This window comes from Hyaena hyaena, unplaced genomic scaffold, assembly GCF_003009895.1.
Source record: "Hyaena hyaena isolate Hyena2069 unplaced genomic scaffold, ASM300989v1 scaffold_1213, whole genome shotgun sequence".
Classification (NCBI taxonomy): domain Eukaryota; kingdom Metazoa; phylum Chordata; class Mammalia; order Carnivora; family Hyaenidae; genus Hyaena; species Hyaena hyaena.
The window spans coordinates 1-21,881 of NW_024081847.1; positions in this window are offsets into that span (position 1 = coordinate 1).

Here is a 21,881-nt window from a genome sequence, read left to right on the forward strand (position 1 = left end):
CTGCACCTCGCTGTTTTGGGCGTGTAGACTCCCCGTGCCGGGGGCGCAGCCGAAGTGGGTTGCACTCTTCAACCCAGGCCAGTCCCAGTCTCCAAACCCCAGTCCGCGCCCCCCGCTGAAAGTGCCTTAGACACAGCTTCCCAGGCAGCCCCCTCGGGGCGATTCCAGGCCCCCCTGTGGAGCTCTGGGGGCGGAGTCAGAGTCGCCGCTTCCGTCTCTGGGTCGGGCTGGCGCGCATGCGCGGGGCTTGCCTGCCGGGGGCGCCGAGCCCGCTGGAGTGAGGAAGACCGGGTCCCTCTATGGCTCGTCACCCGACACACGAACTCACAGGCTAATGTCCCAGTGTTCAGCTCTGTGCCTTCCCTCCAGAGCCCCAGGCAGCCAGGAGCGCGGGCGCCGGTGTCCACGCGGCTCCTCCAGGGGCCCAGCCGCCCGAGAGGACGATGGCGGCAGGCGCGCCGCTGCTCTGACGTCCAGCCGCCGGGAGCGGCACAGAGCAGCGGTCTGTGCGCTCGGCCCCGGGACCAGCTGGCGCGAGGGGACCTGGTGTGCAGGTATTTGGCAAGTACGGTCTTTCTATGCCCCGAGCGGAAGTTCCCCCCGCCGCCCCCCACCAGTTCTGTCTCGGACTCTCTCCTTTTCCCCTCTCACTCCCCGCAGAGGGTAGGGGGGACCGCCTCCCACCCTGGGGTCTCCATCCCCGCCCGATCGTATCTTCCCCGGTTCGCACTCACGTTAGAAGGCTCTCTCAGTGGGTTCTGCGTCCTTTTTCTCCCAATCTCTCAGGTTTTGTAAGGTTCCCGATGGCTTCAGATCTTTTCCGTGTGATGTACGGGCGCGAGTGCAAGTGCGGAGCTCCTTCCTTCTCCGCCATCTTGCCCCCTCCTCCCAAGGCCCATTGTTTAAACACAAGGAGAATAGAATTGTTCTTACTTTGCATAATCGAAAAGCCAATTATATTTTTCTTCTTAAAACAAAAGAACATTCTGTTCTCAAAGCCATTGTATGTCATGCTCTAATCAACTTGTCTATGTTGACATCTATATTATTTATGCGAGGAAATGTAGTACAGTGATTAAGGGTGTGGGTTTGAATGTGGCTTCGTCTCTTCTTACCTAAATGGCCTTGGGCAGGTGACATGATTTCTCTGAACTTTCATTTTTTTCCATAACACAGAATTAAGAATATCCACCTTTTGGCTGTTACGAGGATTAAACAAAATAAGGTACATAGAATGTTATGGTAATGTTTCAATAAATGGCAAATATAATAACAATGCTCTTTGTTTATTTTTTAATTTAAGTCCAAGTCAGTCAACATATAGTGTAATAACGGTTTTAGGAGTAGAGTTTAGTGATTCATCACTTACATATAATACCCAGTGCTCATCCCAACAGGTACCCTCCTTAATGCCCATCACCCATTTAACCTATTTCTCTACCCACTTCTCCTCCAGTAACCCTCAGTTCGTTCTCTGTTGTAACAGTCTCTTATGGTTTGCCTGCCTCTCTGTTTCTATCTTATTTTTCCTTCCCTTCCCCTGCGTTCATCTTTTTTGTTTCTTAAATTCCACATATGAGTGAAATCAGATGCTTTTTTCTCTGACTGATTTCACTTAGCATAATACATAATAATTCCAGTTCCAAACCTGCTATTGCAAATGGCAAGATTTCATCATTTTTGATCACTGAGTAATATTCCATTGTATATACATGTGTATATACACAAAAATATATATAATATTAACATATATATAATAATAACAGCATATTAATATAATGTATATCTCTATATATTACATCTTCTTTATCTATTCATTAGTCAATGAACATTTGGGCTCTTTCCATAATTCGGCTATTGTCAATAATGCTGCTATAAACATTGGCAGTGCTCTTTAAATGAACATACACTGACAAGCAGCACATTTGAGCTTGAATGTGAATCAAGTTAGAGCATGAACTCTGATTCTAGAGGTAGGAAAAGGATAATTAAATAATTTAATTTGACAAATCTTTACCTTATTTTGTACTTTTTCCTCTAAACACTAAATACAGGCTATGTGGGGAAAAATTAGAAAACTTTCAGAACAAAAGCACAAGCAGAGACTACCTTACAAATATTCTGTATTTTTGCCCCACCAAAATAATGACTGAGAACACTTTAATGACGCCTTTTTTCTCTTTCTCTGTCTTTCTGTTTCTGTTGCTATCTCTACCTATCAACCAGCCAGGCTGTTGGGACAACTTGAGGAGAATTTCCTAAAGAGGTTATTTACAAAGATGTGGGTTGGCTGTAAGGAAAATGGAATGGACAGTACAGATAGGCACCTGCTAGTGCCTGGAAGCCAAGTTGCTAATGGGAGCAAGAAGTTCCTGGGACCTGAGGGTAGAGAAGTGTGTGAAGATGGATGGTTTTGATGGAAAGATACAATAAGCCCGGAACGGCTTTGCAAGGATGAACATGGGGGATCAAACTCTTGCAGCTCCTTGGCCTCCCACTGGGGTCACCCACCTGCCAGTTCTCTTGGGCCAACCCAGCTGAAAGCCAGGCCCCCACTGTCCACACTGCAGAGCCTCCTGGATGCAGGGTGAGGGGGAAACTTTAAAATATTGAGAGAATAAGGACACTCCTGAGGAGTGAGAAGGAGTGAATTACTAATAATGCCAATAATCCCAGGACAATAAGCATGAGCCAAGAGTATCCCAGGCAAACCAGACTATATGGTCACCCTGTGGAGTAAAGTCAAAAATAAATCTGGAGGGAAATGGAAGACATGAAGCTTTCTCTCTCTCTCTCTGTGTCTTTCTCAACCTCCCTTCCTCCTTCCCTCTCTCACACGTGCACACACTCTTCTCTATAATTTTATCTTATTTTTTATTTTTTTAACGTTTATTTCTCTTGGAGAGACAGAGAGAGAGCACGTGCAAGCCGGGGAGAGGCAGAGAGAGAGAGGGAGATACAGAATCCAAAACAGGCTCCAGGCTCGGAGCTGTCACACAGAACCCGATGCGGGCCTCGAACCCACGAACTGCGAGATCGTGACCCGAGTTGAAGTCGGATGCTTAACCAACTGAGCCACCCAGGCGTCCCTATAATTTTATCTTAGTACACAAATTTTATATACTCTTACGTTTAGGTGTCCATTATGTATCACTATTTATATAATGAATGATTTTCTAAATTATAATTTTAATTGTACAATATTCTGTATCATAGTTGTACCAAAACTGACCTCATCTTTGGATGCTTTTAGGCAATTTCTGAATTTTCCATCATAATATGCCATGATGAACATCACTGAACATAAATCACTGTATACCTCTAGTTATTTGATAAATATTACTTAAGCACCTAGTACGATGTGCTGCCCACTGAAGATACAAGGATGAATACAACGTTACTGTAGGTTATAGTCTAGTGGTGAAGACAACTTCTAACAGCAGGCTCACCAGAGAAAATTCAGGACTTCATACACCAAGCAAAGCTGCCATCCCCTCTAAGACGAAGAGCAAGAACGAGTCACAGACATGGTCTTTGCCGCTACTAGCATGTGTTATCCTTCTAGGCTTCATGTGGCTCTGGATTCTATTCTATGGGGGCCATTTTCCCTGCCCATAGCTCCTTCATCCCATCCAGGGGTCACCAGGCTATAGGGGGAGGTGGGGGTGTCTTCCATTTTCCCAGTTCCCTTCCCTTGCAGGAAGCTGACTGGGCAGGCTTGGCTCTCTGGTCCCTTCTGGCCCTGCACTAAGGAAAAGAGTATTTCTTCCCACCATCCCGGCCAATGGTGTTTGGAATCAGAAACCCAGAACAAAATAGCGCCCAAGAAAACACCGTTGCTTAAAGCTCCATGTGACAGGGCGTCTGAGAGGGAACTACAGAGTGGCAGACCAGGGGCTGAGAGGGTCAGCTGGACAACTTTGAGTAAAAGCTGTTAGAAAAGGGTGACTAGGGTCATTGCTTTGGCAGATCTGAGAGACACTGGGTTGGGCATATTGTCAGGCTGTTTGTGAACGAGGTGAGCCAAATTCAACCTGCAGAGCCCCAGAGGGGGGCCTGATGCCAGACTCCGCACATCGATAGGGTTACCTAGCAATACAATCTTTGTTAGCCTGAAGAGATCTGCTTCCACTTCTTGCCTCCCTCCCTGACTTCATTGTATCATTTCTTGCCCTTGTTCATTCACTTCCCCCTGATTTTCCTCTCACTTGCTGCCTGCTCCCCCATCTTCCACCCTAAGTTAGTGCTCTGCCTCTGCGTAGAGTGCTCTTCCCCCAGATCTCCACACAGCTGGCTCTTTACCCTGTAGGTCCAACGCAAATCCCATTTCTAAGAGAGGACTTTCCCTATGTCTCAGTTCAGTTTAGTCTCCCCTAGACACTCCATCCCAGTACTTTGTGTCATTTTCCAAGTAGAACCTGTCACCTACTGAAATTTCCTTGCTTATCTGATGACTTGCTTATCAGGTATCTTCCCTAACGTGTATCTCAGCCCCATCGAGGGCTCACGTATCTTGCCGTTGCTCTATCTCTCATGCATGGAAGGTCGCCTGGTGCATCCATCATGCTCAGTATCTCTCTCTGGATGGAGGAATATGTAATTATTTTGCTGCTTTGTGCCTTGCTCTGAGAGCCAGTTATTTTGTTTTCACTCTTAGAAATATATAGGTCTTCTAGGGAAGGATTTCTTTAATTAGGTAAGCATGTCTTTTAATGATGTTAGCATAACACATAGCTTTCTTTATATGGTGCAATTCATTTTGATGGAAAGCTAATAAATAGAAAACTGTCCTATTTTCTTCAAGATATTGATTTATTACCTTTCCATGTATAATATACTGACACTTTTCAGGAACCACAATGACTTCTCCCAGATGCACTATTTGCCTGGGAATTGTAGCTTGGGTTAATCCAATATAGGTATAATTTCAAATATCAGTTTTCTAATTTATGAGAAAATTTTTTATTTTAAATATTAAGGGTTTTTGGCATCTTCTTAGCCCTGTCCTTCCTATTTCATAGCAAGTGGATCAAGGCAAGCCCCCAAAAGCAAGATGATTTAAAACCATCCTGAGTTGAGTTTACATGGTTAGTTTTTCTTAGTCCAAAAACAAGGTGAAGTATTATTCTGAAAGCAGAAGTCACTCAGAGACAATTTATTTATCAATTCCACACAGATGTTCATACTTACAGATAGATAAGTATTGGACAGCATTTACATGATTAGAAATATTTAAAAAATAGAGAACTTTAATAAAAATATAACTCCTAGAGCAATTTTACAGCCACATGAAATGGAATAGACTTTCCCCTTGCCACCTTGTCTCATTTCAGCTAGAGGTTGATTGTTTCGAGATCAATGATGAATTGTGTCCTTGCCTTAATTCTTAACTAATTGAATTCCAGAAAACCATAATATAATATACAAATATGAGATGAATACTCTCAGCCTGGCAGATCTATAGACAGGGGTATCTTCAGTTTTGGAAGGACAGATGGTTTTGATGCTTTTATAAAGGGAGTTGGGGTGTTCTGTTCTAGTGCGCTCACACTCGATCTTACCATGGGTCTTTGTGCCATTCTCTAAGGCCACTGCACATCTGGACGATGGCGATGAGGAGGGCTGACATACCTCGGACTCTTTCCTATCCTTCCCATTTTACATACATTTTCATTTTTTTAAGAACCATGCAGATGTAACTGTAAAATCTTTACTCTAACGAGAGAGCCGAGAGCTTGGGAAAACCCACCAGGAAAATCCTCTTATTTTTAATATCTTTCCTGCTTTCTTTATAGAAAGCTTATAGGTTAGGGAGAACTTAGTGAAAGTGGTAGAGAACTATAAAAATAGAGAAAATAGGGCAGCAACAAATCATAATAAAAATACTAAGTGGGAAGGAAGGAGTAAAAAATCTAAGAATACTATGTATATCTCGGTTGGGAAATGTTAGTACATTCAGAAGAATCAGTGATCTGTTCTTAAAAATAACTACATGGTGAGATTTGTTTATCTTACTTGTTAGGAACTTTGGCCTTGGTAATGACAGGACAGACTTTTGTTTCTAAGAACAGGAACACATGAGAAAACTTGTAGGGGAGTTACTGTTGTTCAAAACCTATAGACTAAGGTAAGCTGGGATTCCATGGCATTCTTCTTTTTTTCTCCTTAGCTATAGAAAGGCGTAAACTCTTTTCTTATGAATTCAAACTGTAAGCAATCTCAGTTACGATCTCCAAGCTGTTTACGTAAGTACTTAAGAAGAACCTAACAAAAGATAGAACTTAAACCTTGGTCTGCTAGGTTTAAGACACCCAGAAAGGATTTTAATTCATTCTTTCATTTCTTCCCTAACATAGCTGCTAAGAACACCAGCCTTAGCCGCAGAATGTCTAGTGGTGAATCTTTATCACTTCTGAGCTCATGCCAAGAAGTTACTCAGCCTTTCTGACCTGTTTCCTTGCCTGTAAAAGGGAGATCATAAAGTCCACTTCCAAAGTTGCTGTGAAGATTCAATTAGCTACACTTTGCTTAGAAAAAAAATTTGCCATTAGAAAGCACTTAATACATGCTAGGTAATAAATATCAGATGATATTATGTTTATTATTTAGTTAATATTTATATTAAATATTATTAGATGTAATATTGTTTATTTTTTAATCAGAGATAAATATTACCATTACTTTTGCTACTTGTTAAAAAATTTTTTGGTCAGGGCGCCTGGGTGGCTCAGTCGGTTAAGTTTCTGACTTCGGCTCAGTCATGATCTCAACGGTTCATGGATTCGAGCCCCGCGACGGACTCTGTGCTGACAGCTCAGAGCCTGGAGCCTGCTTCAGATTCTGTGTCTCCCTCTCTCTCTGACCCTCTCCTGCTCTCTCTCTCTCTCTCTCTCTCAGAAATAAATAATAAAACATTAAAAAAATTATTAAAAAAATTTTTTTGGTCAGACCCTCTGCCAGAAGATGGGAATAAAAGATGAAGATGATGATATCCTTCGTCTGTTCCCTACCTTCTGGGAGTTCAGTATAGAACAGGGGTTCTTAAATAGGATTCCATAGATGGGTACCAGCATACATAAATTCTATGTAGAAACTTGGAGGAAAAAAATCTTCCAACTCTATGCAAAAATTGAGATGAGAGATATTTTTTTTTTCCTGGGGAGAGGATTTCCAGCTTAATCAGATTATTGTGGAGACAGTGATCCCAAACTAAGGAAGGACCATTGGTCTGTAAAAGTGATTTCACTACAGATTAGAGGGCCCCGTGAGCCTTTTTCCAGACCAAGACAGAGGCAGTAGCTGATGGGTCTGGGGGCATGATGGAAATTTAGGGGTTCTTTAGAGCTCGTGTATTATCACAAAATTCTTTCATTTCTTGACTTTCTCCAGAAAATCTCTGACATATTTTTAACCAGGTATGCATGTGCACTCATTTGTCTATCTATACCAATGAAAGAGGAATTGAGACTAAAAATTTCAGCAGAAGTATTTTCTGTTCATAAGAAAGGTTTTTCTGGGTCTTCTGCAGAATGTCATCTACCCCCTTCCTACTCCGTGTGTGATCTGATGACGTGTTGCTGTAATCCCCTACTAGGCTGAGTTCCCCAATGGCAAGAATGGAGCAGTAATATCCTTCAAGCCCCAGAATCTAGCACAGGGTCCCCCGCACAGTGAACAGTCAATAGAATTTTTGGTTCTCAACTGTACTCTAACTGAACTAAAGTGTATATGCATATCCATACATGCATTTCTTGCGAAAGAAACAGGTTTAAATCTAGGAAATATTTTTGCTTTCTGTGTTGCCAGAACCAATCCCACTGAGGCAAATTTAGTGTAAAAAGAGTCCTTAATAGCTAATGATTTTGACAATTTTTTTAATTCTCCAGCCTCCATTGTATGCAATGAGAGAGTGATAGACTGAAGGCAAGACTGGGTAGTAAGTGAAAGGAAAGGGAAGGGTTTCAGTGCATGTGAGAAAAGAGTAGTCAAAGGGAGCGGGAGGGAGTCAGAGAGGAGAAGCTGCCATTTAAGGAGCTGCGTCACTGTCCTCAGCCGTCTGTTGCTGAACGAAGAGTTCACAACTCAGGATTTTTGTGGTTTCAGTCTGTCACGACACTGGCCTTCTAGTGAAATATTTGTTCATGGGAATGATTAATAGTGCATTTTATGTATTTACTTTGGAAGCACAGTCATAATGATAGAACGTGTCCTGGACAACTTCACAGCAGTCTTCACTTGCCCTAGGGCTTCAACCTCCCAAAGAATTTTTAGACATCCCAGGAGAGTATTTTTTTAAAAAACAAAACTTAATTTTCTTTGAAAATGCAACGCAAAAGATAGAGATAGAAAATAAACGACTGAAACCTTCCTACAACCCGGAACGGGGGTGGGGGGTGATGGGAGGTCCTTTGTGAGGTGTTTCGGCCTGGGGGAGGAAAGCCAGCTTCTCCAGCTGGGATCATCTGTCAATGCTGTGTCTGCAACGCACTTCCCATAGCAGCCAAACATACATTAGACCTCATGGGGAGAAATTTCTGGTTTAAAAGATCCAGACCATCAGGAACCAATGTTCTCTTTGATCCTACCTAACATAAAGACTACAATATGGTATTTGGAAGGTCCCTCGGGTCTGATGTATGATGTCTTCGTTCTCACTTCCTTAATTCAGGCCACTGCTATTTCCTGCCTAGTTCAGGCCTGGAGCTCCAAATTAGTCTCCTTCTCCAGCCCCAAGTGATCTGCTATCTTTTAATATCCTCCCCCTCTACTGCACTGGGAAATTCCCCAGCTACACCAAATTGCCTTTAGTTCCCTCGATCTCTCTGTCCCCGGGGTCTGTGTGTATACTGTTCTTTCTGGCTGAAAACCTCTTCATCCCCCTTCTTTCTTCTCCATCTTACAGACCATTCCTGTAGACTTCCCTTCACTTGAATATGAAATCATCATTAAGTTCTTGCTTCTCCTGGAAGCTGACCCCAAATACCCCCTCACCCCATGTGGGGGCTTGGTGCTCTCCCTAAGTTTTGCCATGACACCATGAACCATCCTCAACCATATGTCCACATTTCTAACTGTCTGCTCACCAGACAATAAAGTCACAGGGAAGTGAAGTGTGTGTCTTACTAATCAATACATCCCAAGTCCAAGTCCAGTAAGTTCTCAATAATTCTCCCATGAATGAATAAATGAATGGGGGAATAGGTGACTGTGTCAAGGTTTGAGAATGTGCTTGTTGGGGCGCCTGGGTGGCTTAGTTGGTTGAGTGTCCGACTTTAGCTTAGGTCATGATCTCGCGGTTCGTGGGTTTGAGCCCCGCATCGGGCTCTGTGCTGACTGCCAGCTCAGAGCCTGGAGCCTGTTTCAGTCTGTGACTCCCTCTCTCTCTGACCCTCCCTTGCTCATGCTGTCTCTCTCTCTCTCTCTCTCTCCTAGAAATAAATTTAAAAAAAAGAAAAAAAAAAGAATGTGTTTGTTATAATTATCTTTTGCAGCCTTGGTGTTCATGGATCAAAATGCACATAGCTCCTAAAGACATTTCTCTCTCTCTTCCTCCTTCTATATATATTATACTATATATTATTATATTAAATATATTATCAATATTATATATATTTTTTCAAATGAATACTAATGAGAAAAATCTTTAATTCAATCAAGATGTTGCCAGAGGAGTTTATAAATCATTTTCTACAGTTATGATAAGAGGAAGATGAACACAAGGTGTTTTGTAAATAGAGTAGTATCAGTTGTCCTAGAGTAATTCTTAGCAACATCCATTTTTATTTCAAAAGTTTCCCGAGTTTTACAATAAATTATAAGGTTATTCTGCTTCTAAACATTTTGGTAATAAAGAAGAGAGGAAGAAGAAATACACACATACAAAGAACATTTGGAGGTTTTTCTGTATTTCTGAAAATAAAACCTGCAAAGGAAGTCACTGACACACCCCAATCCTAGTTTGTCAATGATAAAAATTTAAATTTGCTCAGAACTTTGCACAGTCATGACTGATAATAAAAGGGAAGGAAGTGATTTTGTTCGAACTTCTGAGGAAATTACTCTAGTCTTTATTAGTTACTCAGTGATAAACATTTATGATTTCTTTTTACTTGGGGAAGATTATTTTTAATTAACAGTAGAGACTAATGTTTCCCACAGTTCTTTTCAAGAGCCCAGAAAATAAGTCTTAGATTGCCTTTTGTTTCTCATCCTTTCTTTTGATTGCAGTTGATTGTTAATTAGAAAAAAATAAATTGATACAACACATTGAATGTATAATGACTAAGTGGTTTTTTTGAGAATGTCCTTGCTGGCGTACATACTAAAACACAATTCTGAGAATGCCACATTCTCTTACCAAAACTGAACTCATTAAGTAGTAGAAATGCAGGAGGATTAATTTAAGTCAAGAACCAAGACACTGAAGTTTTGGTATCATGAAAGGTTTCATTTCAATAAGGTCTATTAACCCTTTGCAATGTGTTCCTTTGTTATATCTTTAATTAAAAATTATTCCATTTGAAGAGAGCATCTGTCTTTATAATATGGCTAAAAAGTACTCTGAATTGAAGGTTTTTTTTCGTAGAGGAATTAACTATATAATGGATAGCTCAAGTTGGGGAAGATTATCCCAACGAGAATGAAAGATTGTTTTATCTTGCTCGCACTATCCCCTAGTCATGACATTGCCATCCAGATCTTGACCAATGAGCCTATTAACACTACATGGTTCTCTCTTCCTAGGACTGACAGTGTGGCCCTCCCATTTCCCTCTCTTTCACTTCCCCCTCTTAACCAACAGTTGAGCCACAGTAGAAACAATCTTGTCCACAAACTATTAATCGCTTTTTCTGCTAACCTGGCTTGTATTCTTCTACTGCCCCTCCATATTGCCTTAAATAGAAGCGGACTAAGGCCAAATCCATACTTTCCTCTATGATCTACATACATTAGTCATTGCCTTCCTTAGCTTCTCTTGTTTTTTGCAGGTAGAACCTGTTTCACCTAGCTCTTGAGCAGTTCAAAATTAGTGTCAGTGGTATATTACCAGGCTTTTTTACCCCTGTAAGCGTGGCACCTATAAAGCTGGGGTGAATCCCAGTAGTTGTCCATGAATTCACCAGCTTCGATCATCCCCCAATCTGGTATTTGTCCAGACTGGAATTCTTCCTGTGTTTCCTGGTTATCATTCTATTTCCTTGATTGGGATTTGAACTTGAACAGTAGTTTTGCCAGGGTGAAGTTCTGATATTTTGTCTAACTCATGCCGCTTTCTCGCCAGGTCCCCTTAAAATTCTGATCCTCTGTTGGCATCCTGCCCCATATGACAAGGTCAGTCCCCATGGCATGATGTTGAGCAGTGTCCCCACTTTGGAATTTCTGCTCCCGTGCTCCACTCATAGTCGCCAATCTTTTGAATAATATGCTTGCTTGATCTCAATCAGACTTGGTTTTGTCATGTTCACGAGACCCCTTCTTGAGGGTCAGTTTTACACGCAGCTCAGCTTTAACAAAATAGATCCGACTTCCTCCTCATCCCAGCTGGCTCTCTGCTAATGTCCCAGCATGCTCTTCCACCAAGGCCTCTTAAGTTAGGACACCAATAAATCTGTACGTCTAGTTCAGTTCAACACGTCAGTGATTACTTTCTACGTTTGAGCATATGGAGAAGAGGGATATGGGGATGAAAAATGACACAGTCTCAGCCCTCCAAAAATTTATGGCACGTATGCAAGACAAACATCTAAAGAGATAATTTTAATGTATCGCAGATAAAAAAGAGATTGACCTACCAACTTGCCAAATGCGGTATAAGCACTTGAGTAATGCTTATTAAATTGCACTCTGACATGAACAGTCTTTGTTCCTTCTCTAAACATCACTGCCAATCCCCTTTCTACATCATATCCTTTCCCCAAATAATATCCCCTCTGCATTTATTTAACCAGCAGGAAACCACACCCTGATTTCTGCATCTTTCCCACAATGATATCTAGGTAACATAACCTCTTTGAGAGGCGTAATTTCCTCTTCCTTCCATAAAATCTTTATTTAATTAGTGGAAAATAACCAAATGAATCAAGGTTTAGTAATAGGTAATTAAAAGTGAAGTTATTGGGTGTAACTCAAAAGATAGATAAACTTCAGGAGGTTTTAAGAAAGAGAAACAGGGGTTCAGCTGCAGAGGGGGCCGAAAAGAAGCTGGATAAAGTCACGTTTCTGTGCAGGCTTGGCGTGACTTAGCTTTTAAAACAGGCCATTCTCTAATGTAGAAGGTAACCAAAGTTAAGGATTTGAATCTTGCACATACTAGCAACGCATCTTTTTCTCCTTTTTAGTTATATCATTAGTCCAGAGATGGTTTTATAATTTTACATGCAAGTTCACAGATGGAAAATATGAAAAACCTGCTAATTAGTATGATCATTACTGAATAGTTTCTCAATTTACTTGGTTGTTCTGGGGTCTGTCTGAGCAACCAGCCCCCAGATAGACATATTCCTTACTTTCTTTGAAAAATGAAATCGGGAGAGTTAAGGTCTTCAGTGTAGGACCTCTTGATCCTCTCACATCATAATTAAAGATTCAGTTCAGGAAAATCTCTTTTCTTAGCATTTATCATAGCATCAAAGAAATATTTAAAGACTAGTACTTCTGCCTGTGAAGAAGAAAGCACAGACTTCTTTGAATAATCTTTAGGTTCTGGGGCGCGTGGGTGGCTTAGTCGGTTAAGCGTCCGACTTTCGCTCAGGTCATGATCTCGCGGTTCGTGGGTTCGAGCCCCGCGTCGGGCTCTGTGCTGACTGCCAGCTCAGAGCCTGGAGCCTGTTTCAGTCTGTGACTCCCTCTCTCTCTGACCCTCTCCTGCTCAAGCTGTCTCTCTCTCTCTGTCTCTCCTAGAAATAAAAATAAAATATTAAAAAAATAATAATAATCTTTAGGTTCTATAGACTCACCACCGGGAAAGAGTTTTAGAGACAAACAAGACGAAAGGTCATCATTTTTGGAACTGAGGAAATGGGTGAAAACTGAAACATAGCATTTCAATGTTTTTTAGCGTTATTTAAAAAATATTCATTACCCAGGAAAAAAATTATAAGACAATTCATTAGGTTATCAGTGTCAATAAAGTATTTTTAGGCCTTTGGGGAACAAGTGAGGTGTCTTTTGCAGGGATTTCAGGACTGTGCTAACCGGGATATAAATGAGAACCGATATGCATTGGAGTATATGTTTCTTTAAACGTTATGGTTTTCATGAAATAAACTGAAGAGCCAGTTTCATTTTCTGTTTTCTTTTAAAAAAGTATAATAAGCTAAGTTAAGGAAACCAAGGCCAAGGTTAGGCAGTGACAACTATTTTGTAATTTAAGAAAATACTCGGTAGTCTGTAGTTTTCCATAATGTCAGGTATTACTTGGGGGCTATGACCCGATTTGCATTTGTCCGTAGCTAATATTAATCGACATCTCAACAGAGTACTCTCTTTGCGAAATCATCTTATGGCACTACTTTCAACATCAGCGTCTACCACAAAATACATTTCAACTGTTTTGCAAACAAACTTTCTTCCAATTAATAATTAAACAGAAGAACAGCTTGCGGTATATGCCTGGAACTAACTTTACTATATATAGTTGGAAATGACAAGCACACATGAAGTTGTGACTGAAGCCGGGTACCATTTAAATATTCAGCTTTTCCTCTGTTACCTTGACTAGAGTAAAGTTAGTTCCCAAGGTAAAAACTAAGTGGTCTGCCGGCATATGGTATAACCTCCATTTGAGTGCTAAAAGCTGGATACTGTTTTTGTGAAACAGATGTTGTTGAGTGCAGCAATGCACAACTGACTCTAGCTAACAGCTGGGAATCCTTCGTGACCCATATAGCGAGAAATAAACATGGCCCTATGCTTGGCAAAAGTGTAAGAAAGCAAATTTCCATTTGTTAAGAGCTTATCAAAATGAAGAATAAATGTTTTTAGCCATAAACTGATTTTATTCACCAGAGTAATCTTTCCAGCAGCTTATGTGATGGCCTCATAATATTACAGGCACCCTTTGCCAGATGAAGGCTGCAGTTGCGCTGACATATAGTACAGATGGAAAATAAACATCTGCCTCAATCAGGAGAGAAGACCAAGGACAAGGTTGACGAATATTATCTGGCATGACTATCTTTGCAGGGAAGCATATAAATGCTACAGGACCCAAACCACTGGCATCGTCTGGTGTTGTCCTTATGTGGTTACTGACCATGAAGAGAGATGATTAGTATGCACTCTCCAAGGAGGAGCGGTGCAGATGCTCAGGATGATATGATTCCAACTCTCTAGGATCGGCCTTGCTATAGCCACACCATGCGAGTCACAGAACGATTCCATTTTCTTTCTTTCTTTCTTTCTTTTTTTTTCATGCTTCGGCTGCATTTATTGTCTGCAAAGTTTCCCTTCTTGTTGTTGAATGCTACAAATAAGGGGAGGTGGGGAAGAAGAAGTGGAACTAATTTGGAAAAGATAAAAAACATCTTTTTTTTTTTTTATAGTTGTGGGAAAATGTCAACAAAGCCTCCCAATCCAAGTCCAAGTCAAATACTTTTCTTCAGAGGAGGAATAAACCTCAACATTTTGATTGTGCAACACTGCATTTTATTACACGGTCCAACTTCACCTTTGGCAAGATCCGGGTGGGGTAACATATGCTCTGTGAGAAAGGCACGCGCACACACGGGTACACGCGCGTCCCGCACTCCTAGCACTGAGCTTCTTTTGTCCTCATTGCAACCAAATGATTCGTGTGGCACAAATAATATGACAGATGTAGCTTTAAAAATTCAGTTTTACTGCGAGTGTCTTTTTGACTGAACCTTCTTTCATTTTCTGGTATCTCTTGCGACCATATGGAGTTTAGATGGCAGTGAATCCCCTTCTACTAACTCAAATCCTTTCCTGCACCTGGCCACAATTTGGGATAAGGAGGTGAAGAAAAGGAAAAAAGTGTCAGGCTTAATATACAGGATTATATTATGAGCAAAGAATACTTTTATCTTTTTGTGAAAAGACAACTTCAGTGCTACAGTTTTGTTAAAAGTTTTATTTTTTTTTTAATGACATGGTGGAGAATTCTATTTATGGATTTTTTGTTCTTTCCCTTGAATAATAAAGAAAAAGAGTCTTGCTTAGACTCTGATAATCTAATTGAAACAATTATGATCTTAACTCTCTTTACTTCAGATTCTAAGACTTGACTACTAATAACAGCAAACATTTATTGAGTGTTTACTATATACCAGATGCTATACTTTGCTGTATGTATACTAACACATTTAATCCTCACAAAAATCCTGAGTTAGACAATGCTATTATTATCCCCATTTTATAGAAGAAATTGAGACACAGAGAGGTTAAGCAATTTGCCTACCATCACACAGCTTATAATAGTAGAACGGTATTTGAACTGAAGATCCTGGCTCAACAGTCCATGCTCTTGACTATAATACCTAGTAGTCTACTAAGTTAAAGCTCACTGTACCAACATGTACAAAAGCTTACTGTATCAAGTTGTGTTGACTTGATACGAACTCTATTTTGATATTCCAAAAGATGTTCCATTTAATTATCATCATTGGGGTGCCTGGGTGGCTCAGTCCGTTAAGCGTCAAACTTTGGCTCAGGTCATGATCTCATGGTTTGTAAGTTTGAGCCCCACATTGGGGTCTGTGCTGACAGCTCAGAGCCTGGAGTCTGTTTGGGATTTTGTGTCTCTCTCTTCTTTTGCCCCTCCCCTATTCATGCTCTCTCTCAAAAATAAATAAACATAAAAATTTTAAAAATTATCATTGCTAAGTTATATTTATTCATTTACAAAAGCAATTTATGATAATTATAAAGTTAAATATACAGAAATGTATATAAAAGTTCATAGTCCCCTCATCTTCTTTCAAATAAACCCTCCTCAGGTGACAAATGTTATCAGGTATATATTTCATACCTGGTTTTTATGCTAATAATTTCTCTCCTTCTCTCTTTTGTTCTTTCTTTTATAACTCCCCAAGGAGATCATACTATATATATATAATTCTGCAACTTAACATCACAATATTCCATATACAGTCTATATTCCAAGTATAGCGGATAGTGTGCATATAGTGTGTATATAGTATGCATCCCTAACAGTTGTCAGTTAGTCCTTTACTTTTAATGCATTCATTTGGTAATTTTTCCTAATCCAAACAGTGATGTAATAGACATGCTTCTCCTTATATCTCTGTTGCTAGTTAATATAAACATAAAATATTCCCAAAGGTAGGAAATGTCATCAAGGAGTGTGTATACTTTTTCATTAGGTGAAATGAAAAATTTTTTCAGTACAAAAACATTGGCCTATAGGTATACACTTATTTGTAATGAACTCCACAGTTATTTTTTTTTGTCAGCTTTATTACATTATAATTTACACACAGTAAAATTCACTTGTTAAAGTGTACATACTATGAGCTTTGGAGCGTGCATATGTTGCTCAGTTATCACCACAATCAAGATTGTCCCATCCACTCCAAACTGCTCTCGTGTCCCTTTGAGGCTGACGCCTTTCCCTCCGCTGGATATCTGTCCCTACAGTTTTGCTATTTCCAGAACATCACATAAAAGGGCTGAAACATTATGCAGCTTACGGATTTAGCATAATGCATTTGAAATTCATTCACACTGTTGTCCATATTAGTAGTTTTCTCCTGTTTATTGCTGAGTGATATGCAATGGTATGGTAGTGCCACAGAGTGCTTATTGACCACCAAAGGACATTTGGGTTGTCCTCAGGTTCAGTGTTTATGAAGAAAGCTGCTATATTTGCCTAAAGGGTTTTGCATCAGCGGAAGTGTTCATTTCTCTTGGGAAAATACTTATGAATGGAATTCCTTGATTATATAGTCAATATGCGTTTTACTTCACAAGAAAGTGTCAAATTGTATTCCAAAGTGGCTGTACATTTTGCATTCCCAGTAGCACTGAATGAAAGTTCTAGTTGCTGTATATTCTCATAGGTACTTGATATTGTCAGCTATTGTTATTCATTTCTAAATTTTTTTTTAAATTTTTTTTAATGTTTTTTATTTATTTCTAGGAGAGAGAGAGAGAGAGAGAGAGAGACAGCATGAGCAGGGGAGGGTCAGAGAGAGAGGGAGTCACAGACTGAAACAGGCTCCAGGCTCCAAGCTGGCAGTCAGCGCAGAGCCCGACACGGGGCTCGAACCCACGAACCGCGAGATCATGACCTGAGCGAAAGTCGGACGCTTAACCGACTAAGCCACCAGGGCGCCCCTCATTTCTAAATTTTAATCATTCTACTAGGTGGATAATGGGATCTCACTGTGATTTTAACATGCATTTCCTAATGACTAATGATGTTAAACATCTCTTCAGGTGTATTTCTGCCACTTGTATCTCTTCTTTGGTAATATATCTGTTTAAATCTTCTATCATTTTTTAAATTAGATCATTTTGTTATTTTTGGTGACTGAACCTTTTTATATATTCTGACACCAGGCTTTAATCAGATAATATTGTTTATAAATACATTCTTCCTATCTGTGATTTATCTTTCTATTCTTTCAAAGAAGTAAAGTTGTTAGTTTTGACAAAATGTATTATTTCTTTCTTCTTTGGATTTTGATTTTAGTGATTTATCTAAGAAATATTGGCCTAAATCAAAGATTTTCTTCTATGTTTTTTTCTAAAATGTTTATAATTTTAGATTTAGTTTAGATATAATTTAGATTAGATCTAAATTTTATATTTTGATCTATGATCCATTATGAGTTAAGTTTTGTTTATGGTGCAAGGCATGCTTTTTATGTCTCTGTTGAAATAAATAGGCTGTGACATGATGAATTACACTGACCGACGTTTTGAATGGTGAACCAGCCTTGCATTCTTGAGATAAATTCCACTTGATTATAACGTGTTATCCTTTTTATTTATAGATTCAATGTAACAACATAGTGTTGAGAGTTTTTGTATCAGTATTCACAAAGGATATTTGTGTACAGTTTTGTTGTTGTTTTCATAAAACCTTTGTCTGGGTTTAATCAGAGGAATGCTGGCTTCGTAAAATGAGCTGGGAAGTGTTCCTACCACTTCTATTGTATGGTAAACATGTAGGATGTTGACATGGTTTTTTTCTCAATTATTTCGCAGAATTCACCAGTGAAGTTACCTGGGCCTCAAATTTTCTTTGTTGGAAGACATAGGAGTATTCATATTATCTATTTTTTTCCTGAATGAGCTTTGGTAATTTTAGGAATTTTTAGGAAATTTGTGCATTTCATCTAGGTTTTTGAACTGTCGGGCATACAATTCTGTGTAATATTTTCTTATTGTCCTTATAGTCCATAGGTTTATAGAGATATCTCCATTTTCATTCCTCAAATTGGTAATTTGTATTTTCTCTTTTCATCTTGGCATGTTTGGCTATATGTTTCTCAATTTTGTTGATCTTTTCAAAGAACCAGTTCTTGATTACATTAATTTTTCTCTATTTGCCTTTCATTATTTATTTTTATTTATTTTATCTTTTGTCTTTACTTTTCCTTTGGTTGTTTTGGGTTAATTTGCCCTTTTTCTGCTTTCTCAAGGTGGAAACTCAGATACTGATCTGAGAACCTTCTTAGCGGTTCTCACTCAGCATCTCCATGTAGAGGTAAGTCTTTTGCAGAAATCATGAGAATATATGGCTTAAAGACATGAGTAATCATAGATTTTACAGTAAACACACATTTTCAAAATCCAAAGCTTAAATTAAATCATCAAATAGTAGGTTCTTGATTTTTAATATAATTTTTAAAGAGTTGGAGTATGTTTTTGAGCATGAAATGTGACCACATTGGGTGGTAAACATAGGAAATAGTAATCAGTGTATATAATTAGGTAAAGGAATGGGCAGAACAAATTCACTACCTTATCATTACATAATGGGTTTGACTAGGTTACAAACCCACATAATCCTCATTTATACTGAGTCCTTCAATATAATAAATATTGAATAAATATAAAATAAATATTTTAGGACTTAAAGCACTAAACTAATGAGACCAGAGATCTGGGAATAGCCTAGAACAGAACAAAGTAGTATTAGTATGTTAAAGCTGGAAGGAGCAGTAAAATTATCCAGTTCAATTCCTTGTTCTAATTACGGGGAAACTGAGGACGAGACAGGTTAACCAACTTGGCGATCCTAATCTAGATAGCAAGGGCAGAGGTCAACCCCCTGAAAACCAATGTTGTTACCAAATTCTTAGCTCTCTGAAGGCAAGGACCATGTCTTTGTTTCTTCAGATTCCCCATAATGAAGAACATGATATTGTGTATTATTTTGTAAATAATGAGATATGTTTAACATATAAGAACAGAAAACATAAGAGGGGGATTTTACTTTGTTTCTCAAAAAAACACCTGGTTCTCCTACTTGTTCTTATGATGAACCAGTAAATAAAACAGGGCATCTGAAAAAAAAAAAATTCCATAATGTCTCTTCCTGAAAGGAAGGAGTACACTCCTTTGTTCTCTATTTTTCTCCTATCAGGTTTCCTTCAGTCCGGAGCAGTCTTTCCTGGTGGGACTGAGTGATGCCAAGACCTTTATGTTCATTCTAACCAAACCAGTCTGTGGGCAATTAAATAATGAAGAAGAAAAGATCCTTCTCAAGTGTGCAGTATAAACTCTGCATGTAAACAAAGTGGAGTAATTACTTTTGAAAATTAGTAGACTCATTGTAAATGCCTCTTAGGCATCCCTTAGAATTCCACAAGTGTTAAATATTTATCATTAGTATGTTCCCTAACTTTGAGCCAAAAGGAGAATTTTTTCCAACTTGTGTTCGTTGTGATAATATGTCAATGAAAATTCTATATATTGTTCTTTAATGAGAAAACATTAGTGGTACTTTACAAACCAAACTCTTCATAGATTTCTCCTTTCCTTAGTTTTTCTGTGAAACAACTCAATTAAAAAAACAAAAGCAAAAATCAAGCAAACACACACACACACACACACACACACACACACAATCAGTTTTCATTTCTGTAGATCAAAGGTCTAGCCGTGTTCAGGGAATCAGCTCTACCAAGCTAATCTGTCTTTTGCTTTTCTTATCCAAGGATTTTACTTAATTGAGATAATTTCATAATCCTAATCTCCTTAAATATCTTAAATGCTTAAAAACCTTAAGAAACTTAAATCCTAAAAACTGTTAAAAAGAGAAAAGTGTCATTTTTCTAACTCTACCTTGCTAGTCTGAGTCTCCACTAAGGTAGAATATTCTACCACTGCAAAATAATTATATTTATCTGAGAGAATAACCTCCAATAAGTCATACTTGCTTTGGGGCTGGGCAAGACATTCTACTTTTTTGGTCATCAACATGTTTATATGATTGGATTTAATCAGTTTTCTTCCCTGTGTTAATATAGTTAGAGAGTAAGAGGTCTTCTTCGGGACCAAGAAGCCACTGAAGCTTTTCTGGTAGGAGGAAATATGGGAAGATAAGACCATGATTCAGAGTTATGTTTAGGAGGGATAAACCTGTGCAGAGCTACAGTGAAGGAGCCTGGGTAGCCAGGGCCATGTGATAGCACTGGGCATTCCAGTGGGTGAGAAATGACAGGTAAGTGTGAGGATTATGAAGAAGGAGGCCACTGGAGATGACAAATTTTACTTTTGTCATCATTTTTCATAAGACCAACCCTGAAGATTAACATTTGAATTGAAGTTTTCTTGTAAAAAGTAGAGATATATAATGCCAAACATTTAAAACTAAGATTTTCTTTGATGTTATTTTTAGTGACAAGGTTTGCATCTTTTAGAAATCACAATACATCACTTAAATGTATGGTTATTATTTTAGAAGCTCCAATCCCATTGAGGGATAGGGAATATTATTTAGATCTTTGAAAAAAAATGGCACTGTAATTTTTCAAGGGCAGAATAAGAGGATTCAAAAGAGCGTTTGTAATGACTTTCTTCTCAAAGGACATACTGCGTTGAGCTATAAACCACTCTTTCTCACGTATTATTCTCTTTAGCCCTAACTTCTTTCTTTCACACTAAGCCTCCTCAAAGAGCAGTCTTGCACTCATTATACTACTTTCCACATTCCATTTGACTTCTGTCATCTGTTAAAATATGTGTTTTTGTTTTGTTTTGCTTTGTTTTTGCCTCCTTTCCTCTACAGAAACTGCTCTAACCCAGGAAGATCCTTCAAGCTAGTAAACCAATGGGCACCAGTTAGCCCTCGACTAGACTTCTCTGGTACCTTAATCCTGTTGGCTAGCCAGGTGTTGGTGGACAGGAGACTTCTCTATGGTCCTGCTTGAGGCTCCACCTTATGCAGATATGTACCTTGGGCAGGCGTGCCTGAGTCTTAAAGTGCGGGCTCTGCCAGGATCCTGCCTCTTCTCCAGTGAGAATTCTCTAGTGATCGGAGCCCATGACGTTTTCCTGCCTTTCCCTCAGTAGAAGAGGAGTTTTCTTTTCTTTTCTTTTTTTTTTTTTATATATTTTTTATTTATTTCTAGGAGAGAGAGAGAGACAGCATGAACAGGGGAGGGTCAGAGAGAGAGGGAGTCACAGACTGAAACAGGCTCCAGGCTCTGAGCTGGCAGTCAGCACAGAGCCCGACGCGGGGCTCGAACCCACGAACTGCGAGATCATGACCTGAGCGAAAGTCAGAGGCTTAACCGACTGAGCCACCCAGGCGCCCCTAGAGGAATTTTATTTTCTGTTCCCTTCTCCTAGCTTTCATGGGTGTTCACATGTGTGCTGCTAGTGACATCTGTTCTCTCAGGTGCTTGAAGATTATTTTCCTGGAAGGAAGAAAGCCTAGAAGGATA